The sequence below is a fragment of the Coffea arabica genome, chromosome 5e (genome assembly GCF_036785885.1).
Source record: "Coffea arabica cultivar ET-39 chromosome 5e, Coffea Arabica ET-39 HiFi, whole genome shotgun sequence".
Taxonomy (NCBI): domain Eukaryota; kingdom Viridiplantae; phylum Streptophyta; class Magnoliopsida; order Gentianales; family Rubiaceae; genus Coffea; species Coffea arabica.
In genome coordinates this window covers 39,790,523-39,801,366 of record NC_092318.1, presented here as the reverse complement: position 1 = coordinate 39,801,366, position 10,844 = coordinate 39,790,523, and the positions used below count along the sequence as shown (strand labels likewise).

General features: G+C 37.7%; 1 long non-coding RNA gene across 1 annotated transcript; it reads right to left on the bottom strand.

Annotated features, from left to right (window-relative positions):
• Nucleotides 1-1,429: 1,429 nt before the first annotated feature.
• On the bottom strand, nucleotides 1,430-9,722 carry LOC140006559 (uncharacterized). Its single transcript, XR_011814234.1, has 2 exons — nucleotides 2,116-9,722; nucleotides 1,430-2,000 (listed from the first exon to the last, which is right to left on the bottom strand). It is a non-coding gene; the product is annotated as an uncharacterized lncRNA (long non-coding RNA).
• Nucleotides 9,723-10,844: the final 1,122 nt, after the last annotated feature.

The following is a 10,844-nucleotide window of genomic DNA, read 5'->3' as shown; positions in this document are numbered from 1 at the left end:
AAGGCCATGAAATGAGGGTAAGAGGTGAATTAACCCCGACTTCAGTTTGAAAGAGGTATTTTCTGCTAGAGTTGGAAATGTAATGCACAAAAGCTGCTGGATCAATTCCGAAGCAGCCAACTCCCTTAGTATTCTTGCATTTGCTATAGGGATGTCCTCTTGGCTTGGGTCACTTGAATTATCACCACTCGAATCTGTTGATTCAACTTCAGGATCCAGTCTCTGAGATGCAGTGCTAGATTGCTCCTCTCTGAGCTGTCTAGTTTCTTTCCTAGTTTGGCACGCAGTCTTTTCTACTTTCGAGTCGAAAATCAATTCACCTGTACGAGAAAAACGAGACATAAACTAAAAAAATGCCAGATAAATCCAAAGAAGACACTTAGAACAAAACAAAATTAATCAAAACATCGTTCTCCGGCAACGACGCCAAAAATTGACAGGTGTCGAGTTTGTGTAATAATAATTACTAAAAAGTCCTAATTACCATTACAATTAATTATAGAAAAAATTCAAGTATTGGAGTAGGGACCCTAAGTGTGCAATGGATTATTTGATTCACCCTATTTTCGAAAAATTTACCTGATCCGATATGCCAGAATTATCTATAAAAGTATTAAATTTGCATACAATAGCAAGTAGGGTCGATTCCATAGGGAACAGATAGGACGTTGTTTCTTTCCAAATCAATAGAACAAAATTGGGGGATATTTAATGGAATGAAAATAAAAATAAAATAAATAAAATTCAAAAGCTAACTCACCAAGTACAATTTACTAAAAAAATAGCAATTACTAAAATTCTACCTAAATGATCAACTCTTCAGGCACAGTCCAATTAAATGATCATCGATGCAAAGATATTTCATTCATTTGTCATTAGATTGGTTATAGCTATCAACAAGCTCTGACAGTCAGTTTTTCCTGACTTTTTCGACAACCAAGGTACGACTGTTGACTGCTTCTCTAACCAAAAAATAATCCTAAATACGACCGTAGGAATTTAATTCTCCAGTTGCATTAAAGTTAGAAAAATTCAACCCTAACCAATAAACACACTAAGAGGGTTTATTTAAACTAGATCTTACGCTTCCCCAACACAAAGTCAATTATGATAGTTGTCACTATTTATCAACTAAACGAACAATTACGGATTCAATTTAGTTACTGTGACAGTAGGCTATTAAATTAAATTAAATATCCGGCCGTTGATACTCAATTAATAAAATAACCATAAATAGTTAATCCAGGAAACGCACGAATAGTAACGGATTGGAAGAAATAGTGAAAGTTCAATTAGATCTCACAAATGTTATGGACCGCGCCTTCACGTCGACTTTTGGATAGAGGAGAAACCTAACCGCTCCTTATCGTATCAATCTCGCGTGGGTTGATTGTTATCATCCACTTAATTGTCAAAGAATTGGAAAAGATGAAAATAATGAAGGAGTCAAACGGAAAGTCTGGCTTTTCTTTAGGTTTCGTGTTCGTACTCGAGACAAATTGAAGCAGCGAACAACATTTAAAGGAAATCATCCAAAAGCTAAAAATAAAGAGCAAAATCGTCTGACAGGAAAAAGCAAAAGCCAAACTATTAATCACACGTAAATTTGGCTTTTCTACTATTCGTCGCAGATTGCCGCCGTTGAAAATTGTCAAAGCTCAAAAGCTCTTTTTGTAGCCTTCAAACCCTTGGTCTCCTCTTTCTCTTGCTTGCCCATGTGAATCTGGCTTTTCTTTTCTCTTTCCCCCAAAAATCCCTAAGTAGCCGCCGAAAAGAAAGAAAGCATCAGAGCTTCCTACTTCCTCTTAGGAAATGAGTTTTAATCCACTGCATCTTCACGGCCCACGAGCCCTTTTGATTTCCTAATTTTTTATTTTTTTTTGCCAAACCTGCGGGGTCCGTCTTTTAGGTGTATCGTTTCAGTTTCTGGCGTGGGCACACCAGGAAATAAAGAGTCTTCTGGAAATTTGCCTCGAGAGAGCACTTTTGACACCAACCACCTACAATTTACACAAATATCAAATATGAGCAAAATCTCAATACTTAGCATAGTAAGTAACCAAAATTATGACCAAATAATAGCACAAAAGATGCCCAATAATTGCTCTATCACACCTCACCGCCGTCCGCCGTCCAACCTCGCGAGTGCTGCCACCTACCACCTCGTCGCACGCCAACGTGCGCGACCAGCTGGCGCCACCTCGCGCGTGACCCTCATTCTCTCTTCCCTCGCGTCCGTCGCTCGCCGCCGTTCTCTCCCACTTCGCTTGCTCGCACGTAGTCGCCAGCCCACATTCCACAGCAACCCACGATTGCCAGCAGCCCCAACAGCTAGCTCCCACCTCTCCGTAGCAGCCCCCAGCTCCCCTCCGTCGCGCGACCACCGGGACGCAGCAACCCTCGCTTCCCCTCGCGTACGACTGCCGTCGCCCGTCGTAGGCAGGTGCCGACTTCTCCCCAACACCGCAGCAGCCAATTGATGCGCTTCGCTCCCCCACGATCGCTGCCACGAGCGAGCCCAGCAGCTCGCTCGCCATCGCCAACTGCTGGACGACGTTGCTCACGCCACCCATAGCCACGCCGTTCCCACCTATCCATTTTTGACAAGTGGAAGTATTCTATTCTTCCTACCGACAATTTATTCATCTGGGACTATCATTCGTTAATTTTTGTTGCCTTTTTCCTAATTGGTTGCCCTATATTGCACTTTTGGAGTTAATATTTGATGGCACCTCTGACAGTTCATTTATTTGGGGGTGATTGGGGAGTTAATTGGAAATTGATCACCATTTCTGTTTCTTCTAATTTTTGGTTCTGATTAGTGTTGTTTGGTTTTGTCGGTGTTTTGGGTTGGCCATTTGAGTTGTTTCTTATCTGTAGGTGCACCAGTGGTACTGGTTGGGATATTTTGACTACATTTGTTGCTTCTATTTGGTCGACTCTTGTTTGAAAGCTAAAAACCTTGTGCATCTATTTGCTCTTAGTTGAGTTGTGTATTGGACTGTCAAATTGATGACATTTGTTGGGGTTTTAGGGTGAGCACATTTTGTCATTATTTGTTGATTGTTCGGGGACGTTTTTGGTATCACTTGAGTTTATTTTGTTGATTTCTGTCTTGAGTCCATTGAAGTGCCGTTGGTTGGGTAATTTCGACGTCTGTTTGTTGAATGGAAGGCTACTGTGACATTTCCATTGCTTAGTGCTGATTGGTTGCGTCTCATTGACTTGCTTGGGGTATTCTGTTTATTAACTTCAACTACTAAGTCTTTTGGACTGCAATGTTTCTGCATTTGGCTAAATTAGGATCGTCAGTACTTATTAATTGCAATTGTGCTCTTTGTTGATTGGAGTGACATTTGGAGAGAATGGTGAGGCCACGGTCCTCCTCTAGATCTAGGACACCTAGAACCTCTCAGTTACCCCCACCCCAGCCCTCCATTCCCGTCTCTGACCCCTCGCATGACCCTTCTTCCTCCGGAAGGAGGGCTCGCCTTAGGAGGTAAAAAGGCGTCCATATTTCTGACTCTTCACATTTTGGGGATAATTTGAACTTCACCAGGGCCGCCGACAAGCAGCGATATGCTGCTTGTTGTGAACAGCGGATTATTCCCTGCCGATATCGGGACGCCACCACCTTGGGTCTTTTGAATATTATGGTTGATTTTGATCGATTAATTGCAGCCATTGGGTGACGTCCCTATTCTAATATTGTTTACCGTCCGACTTTTGTAGAGTTGGTTAGGGAGTTTTATGTCACATTTGAGTTCGACCTTCCCACTGGTTACACAGTTTCTACCCCTAGTGTCAATCGTTTTCGATTAATGGGTTAAGAGTTCCACCACTCCATTACTGATTGCAATCTAGCCCTTGGTTTTATTGATCAGGCCTATGCCGAATCCCATGAATATGCCGAGAGTGCGTACGACTATATAGAGCCCTTTTTCTCCCACTATCGGTATATTTGAGAGGATATGTCCGTAGACCGTGCTGATTATGACCCTCGTCAGTCTAAGAGTTCTTATCTGAAGGACCCGGCGTCTCGCTATATCCAGCGTTTCTTGGCCTATAGTTTCTCGGGTAGGCGAGATAGCTCGGGCATTTTGCCTAAACTAGAGTTTTTCTTTTTTTGGTACATGCATAATAACATTAATGTTAATTTGGGGTGCTAGCTCGTTTTTCAATTCAAATCTGTTTTGTCTAAAAAGATTATCCCCCTGATTCTTGGGTCATATATAACCCATGTGGCTGTTAATTTGCATGTGCTTGATCTCTCTAACCATGATTTGCATGTAGCATGTCAAATGGAGCCCTTAGACATTCCTTGTCTAGAGAAAATGGGTTTGGTCCGGGAGGGTGACAGCGATTGGGAGGTTACTCCCCCGGGACCGACTCGAGTTCCCCCTTGATCCTTTTTTCCCTGATCTTCTGCTGCTGGTGATGACCCGTCTACCTCCTCTCAGTTTCCTCCAACCCCAGGGGGCTGATGGCTGGAACCAACTCCAGGCGCAAGTTCAAAGATTGGAGACTCGGGTGACCAACATTGACGCCAACGTGGCAAACATGGCACAGAATTTGGCGGCGTTTATGCACTACGCGGGTATTGCACTCCAATTTCTGCCTCACCCGCTGCTATTTTGACGACTTCAGGGAGGTCCCGTTGCCCTTCTTCTTGGTTTTACGGTTTCTTTGTTACATTGAGTGCAATGTGTTATTTAGGTGTGGGGGGGATCGACTATAGTGTTGTTATTTTTAGTTTTTATTTTTTCAGATGTTTTTGTTTTATTTTTAGTTTGTTTTTTGTCTAGTTTTTGTTTACTTTTTTTGTAGTGATCTGCTCTCCTATGACTGCCAAGATTTGATGTTGGATTGTTGAGTTTAATTTTACTATTGCCAAGTTTTAGTAATAAAAGTATATCAAGTTAATGTAGTTGAGTCCAAGAACATCTCTTTGGTGAATATTGGTGATTGTGTGACTCTTCTAATTTTTGGTTAACTTTTCTAGGTATTGGGAATGATTGTTGGGATTTTCATATGAATTGGTCCAGTGATTAACTTTAGTTCTCCATGTTTGAAAACAATGAGGCTAGCTGCAGCTATTTTCTTTGTGATATTGTGAGTTATTGTGTTATTTGGTTGTAAATAAGAGTTGACTGTATTCCGCTAGTTGTTACTACTAAATAACCGGGGATCTTCACCAAAAGTGTCGATTCTCGCGTCAAAAAGTATAATTGCTATGAGTATACGGTCGCATGGCGATTGGAGCTGAGTAACCGGGCTCTTTCATCTAACAAATGTTGGAGTTCGAGTCAAAAGACTCTAATGGCTGGAGACTAAGTCTTTTATTACTATTAAAAAGAAAAAAAACAACTAAAAAAAATCAAAGAAAAAGAGAGAAAAGTGGAAAAACGTGAAAAAAGGGGTGAAGATTGTGTCAGTGTATGATAAAAGCCAGCTTGCCGATTTGTGAATTTATTGTTGAGATTTTGGTTAATAATTGGATCATTTGCTGATAAATGTTAAGCGACCATTCCTTCTTCTTATTCTAGTTTGCCTTAACTTGGAGGAGTTTGTGGTTTAGAAGCTAACCGGAGTGGTGTTTCTTGGACTTGGCCATTGATGCTTGATTTATGTTTTTCTTGGTATCTTGGCAATAAGGTAGATGGAGCAATAGTCATTGTCAAATATTGGTGTTTGTTTACTGTTCTTATGCTTGAGGACAAGCATGGTTTAGGTGTAGGGGAAATTGATAGGTTACAATTTTATCATTTATTTTATTATTAATTTCCCCTATTGCCTGATCTGATGTGGATTAATTGTTAGATTCTACTCATTTTTAAAAATTTGCATTTATTACAGGGAGTAGAACGAAAATACCACAACAAATGCTAATTCGACAGTCACCAGGAAAGAGTTCAAATAGCAGGCATCCAGGGGTATTTTTGGAATATTAAGACGCGACCCCTTTTTGGTAATTTACGGAAGACAGCATTCAAGAGAAAAAGGAGGGCTGGAGTCTTCTTCTTTGGCAGAGGTGGACGCCGCAGAGGAGCAGTAGGCATTAGATAGAAATTAGAAATAGCAGACAACTAGGACTACTTGGTAGCTAGCTTTTTGACTTTTGTCTTTAGTTTTTGGGTAGCTTTACCTCTCGTATGTCAGATGCAATTAGAAAGACAAACAAATCATTCCCTGTAGCTTTTCTTTTTGACGTTTGCTTTTCGTCCTTTGTGGCTCTCCTGCCTCGTATGTCTGGGACAATTAGAAACAATTGAATCAATCGCTGTGGCTGGCTCATCCTTTGTAATTCGAGCAAATTGAATTCTCCCGATCAATGACAAAGGCCGCAATTGTTCTTTCCGCTTTGTGAGGGTGTTCCTCATTAGGGATGAACTAAATCCCTTTTCTAGTCAAGAAACAATGGAGGCTTTGGTTCATCTAAATTGTGAGATCAATTTAATTTTATCTTTTTCTTTTATTTATTGGTACTCACATATTCTCTGATTACCGTGCTTATGGTTGTTCAATTAATTGATTGTCTTGGATCCGGATAATTAGTTGATTTGCTAATCTATTGTCAATTGGGATATTAAATCCGTAATTGTTTAATTGCCTTGAAATAGTGACAACTGGCATGATTAGGTTTGTGTCAGGGGAATACGCAGGCTAATATAAAATAACCCTGGTAGTGCGTTATTTTGTTAGAATAGGGCTCCTCCAACACGTAAGGCAATTGGGGAATTAAATCTTACGGGCGTACCTAGGATTATTTCTCAATTAGAGCAGTGATTAACGGGCGTACCTTAATCACTGACACAGTAAGGAGGGGTTGACTGTCATCGTTTGTTTGACAGTTATAACCTATTTATTAGTAAATAATTGGAATTATCTTTGTATCGATGATCAATTAGATAAACCATTGCTGAAGTTATTTCTTGGCTAGACCTTTAGTTATTATTACTCTAATTTTAGTAATTTGTCATTTAATCTTTTGTTGGCTATTTATTTTTATTCGAACCATTTACTTATTGCCATTGCTATAAAAAAAATCCCCCCTTGTTACTTTGAATATCAAAAAGAGACAAATATCTCCAGTCCCTGAGGATATGACTCTACTTGCCCTGTTTACATATTAATAATTATTTGTGAAAATGCCATCCCATTCGGGTATATCGGATCAAGCAAACTCTTCGGGAATAAAGTGAATCAAGTAACCCATTGCACACCTAGAGTCCCTGCTACAATATTTGGAATCGGATTTTGATTACTTTAATTGGCAATTAGATTTATTTTTATTATTACACGGGCATCGACAACCTGTCAAGCTGCCATAAATTTTTGCTTTTAATCCTATGTGGTCATTTCCTTGGATTCTTTTTTTTTGCCTTCGTTACTCCTGTTCGGCATCCGCCAATTTCTGAAGTAGTGACAGGCATATCCATAAGTACAATAATAGTACACAAGGAACATATTATACCCTACAACTCATTGAAATACAAACTTTTAGTATTTAAAAACCCACTTGCGAATTGGAATTCTTAGTATATTGGACTTGTACTCTTGCAATCATTCATTATTTTTGGCATTTAATTTTTGCAATGAGAATTGTTTTCAAATTACCTATAAGTATATATGTAAATTGACTTTCCACAAATTAATTAAAATAAAATAAAAATCTTTAGCCTTGAAATGACCATTTTCATTTAGCCAGTGGAGGCACATTTGTCATTTAATAAGACAAAAATTAAACCTTGTTAAAAATACGATGACTAAAACTGTGGCTTCGTTTGGATTAGTCTATTTTTTCACAAACTATTTTTGTTTGCAAAATCTACAATAACAATCTCCACAAACAAATCCAAAAGTACTGTTGCGCCCCATTTTTAAAAAAAATAAAATAAAATAACGGGTTTATAAAAATGAATTTTTTATTGATTTTGATTGAAAATGAGTTTTTGATTTTTAGAAAATAAATAAAGAGAAATGGATTATACAAAATTAAAAACAAATAAAGTGAATAAAATGCCTCTCAAATAATCAAAAATTAAATTATACAAAATTAAAAACAAATAAAGTGAATAAATAATAAAATAAAATAATTCAAAAAAAAGAGACATGCAATTACACATATAAAATCATATAGGAACACATAAGAGGATTTAAAAATAACACAAGAGAATACCTCCCTTTGAAGTAGTAGCTAATGAGGGATTGGATTGTCCTATTTAACTCAAAAATTAACAAAAATCATCACCACACCAATTTAATTAACAAATAAAAACAATAACATGTAAAGAAATGAAATTGATTAATTAAAACATTTAAATGAAAGTAAACAACCTATATTCAAAAAAATTAAAACAAGTAGGGATCTAATTAAAAATAAGAAAGTTTTAGGGGTTAATTTGTAATTTTCATAAAGATTTGGTCAAAATTGAAGAAAAATAAAGTTTAGGAACCTATTTGCAGTTAAATTAGGGACCGAATTGAAAGAAATCAAAGGTTTTAGAGCCTTAATATAATTATAAACAAGTATAGGAACTGTTATGCAAATTTCGTTTTCTGGTTTCTTAATAACAGGCCACGAGGCCACTTCTCTTATTTATTTGGGCCGAAAGTCCTCCCAGCCCAATAAAAACCCAAAGCCCAAGGAGCGGGCCAGTCAACCATTCTGACCCCAAAATAATCCAACAAACTAATAGGCTTTAACCCCTCCAACCCAAGACAAACCCAAAGAAGAAAAGTGCCTAATCCAATTCCCAATGACCCAAACAACGAATCAAATCTAATTCCCCTTTTATTTTACCAAAATCCAACAAAGTAATAGCTGAAATAAAAATGTTAAAGTCTAATTTCATCCCAAAATCCAGAATTAATTAACTGAAAAGCACACTTAAAACATAGAAAAGAAGATTTAAGATTAAAAGGCCTAAAAATGATTTATTTGCAAAAGTTTTTGGGCTGTAGTGGGATTATCCGGGAGTTGGGGGTTAAAATGAAATTTTTGGAAAAACCCATGCAACTGGTTCGAAGAGCCTTTTCCGTTCTGCAACTTTCTTCTGCGACTCCTGGGAGCTTATCATCAACTCAACAAAAATTTCAAACAATCCTTAAACACACGAAACCGAATGACTACCTCATATCCTATTATCGTAACTCAACATTGAAGGAAATCAAGAACAGGAAATCTAGATAAAACATAAAAATGCAAGCCAATGGCAGCAAAAGGAAACGAAAGAGAACAGCAAATGAATGTAATAGCAAACGAAAATGGAAGGAACCAGAGCATTAGTTTAGGGGAGTACCTGATGAAGGTTGTCGGATCAAACTAGAATAAGGGAACAGGCAAAAGAAGCAGCTATAGTCAACTTCTCGAACCTTTGGACATGCATCAGTGAAACGGGATCAGCCCATTCAGGGCCAGATTCGACGGTTCTACAGATGTTTTTTCTCCAAGATTTGTGAATAAAAGTCGATTCTCTAACTTTGTAGATTAAGAAGAAATTAAAATTTCATTCAACTAAGCTACAATGAAAGAGATATTTGAGCCGAAATATGGCTGAAAATCAGCCCTTTTTACCAAAATTTTCTGCAAATTCTTTCTCTTTCTCCCTCTCTTTTCGCTCCTTTCTTTCTGTTTTTCTTTCTTCCGCCTCCCCTCTTCTCTTGTTTTCGTCCTCTCCCTTTTAAACGAAACCAACCCATTAAACCTACCAGCAAGGGCCCTGATGATCTAGATTTTCTTGAAGTTTCATTCTTGCCCATTTGATCTTTTGCCAGCTGTTTGATGGAATCTAGTGGTGAGGTGGCATCTTGTACCCACAAAACTTAGAGAAAAAGAAAGGAATATTGAACCAGAATTTGCTCCCAAAGATGCCAGCTGCATCTTGTACTGTGGCTTTTCCTTCTTCTGGGTTTGTACAATTGAAGAAGAAGCAGCAATGCACGCGCGCGTGGCTTCCACCCAACTTTTTTTTTTTTTGGCAAAAACTGATTTTTCATCTTTTTTTCTTTTCTTTTCTGCTTTTTTCTTTTCTTTCCATTTTGATTTTTCTAAAAATGATTTTTTTTCCAAAAGATAGAAGTAAAACAAGTAAATAAAAATAAAATAAAATTTAACTAAAATAAATAAAATGATAAAATTTTGGTGTCTACAAGTACACATTTCAAATATAACTTATAAAAACACAAACAACTTTTTAAAAAATCTTACCACCTTTTCTTTTTCACCCACCACCGCCATCACCCTCCCCTCTTCCATCCTTCACTGTCACCGCTACCCCTTCCCCCTCCTCAAGATTCGAACCCCGAACTTGAATGCAGTGGAAATTCTAAGAGCCGTCTTGTGACTGTGGCCCAACTTCAGTGGTTGCAACTTGCTAGTGAAGGTTGCTACTAGCCCACTGAACACATGTCACCACAAGTAACTAGAGAAATTAAAGGAAAATGAAAACTTTTCACCAAGATGACTGGAATGAAATTATACATATGTTTTCCCGTCACAGTTAGGGGTCTTAATTGGGCCTTATGAGTTGGATTTTGAAAAGTTCAAGTTTTGCTTACAATTTTTGAAAAGTTCAAGTTCAAGTTTAGGGCCTTAGGACTCAGACTTTGGGCTCAATCTGTAAAGTTCATACTTGGGTCACCAAGATGCAAGAGTTTCCGGTGCAATTCAAGTTTGGCCCAAACTCCCAATTAATTCATAATTTTAAAAATAATATGCATGCAATATTTATTTTATTTTATCATTATATATAAGTCATAAACTATTTGCATTATAATATATAATTATTAAATAACATACATCATTATGAATAAAAAAAATGTGTTTATGTACTTAATTGGTC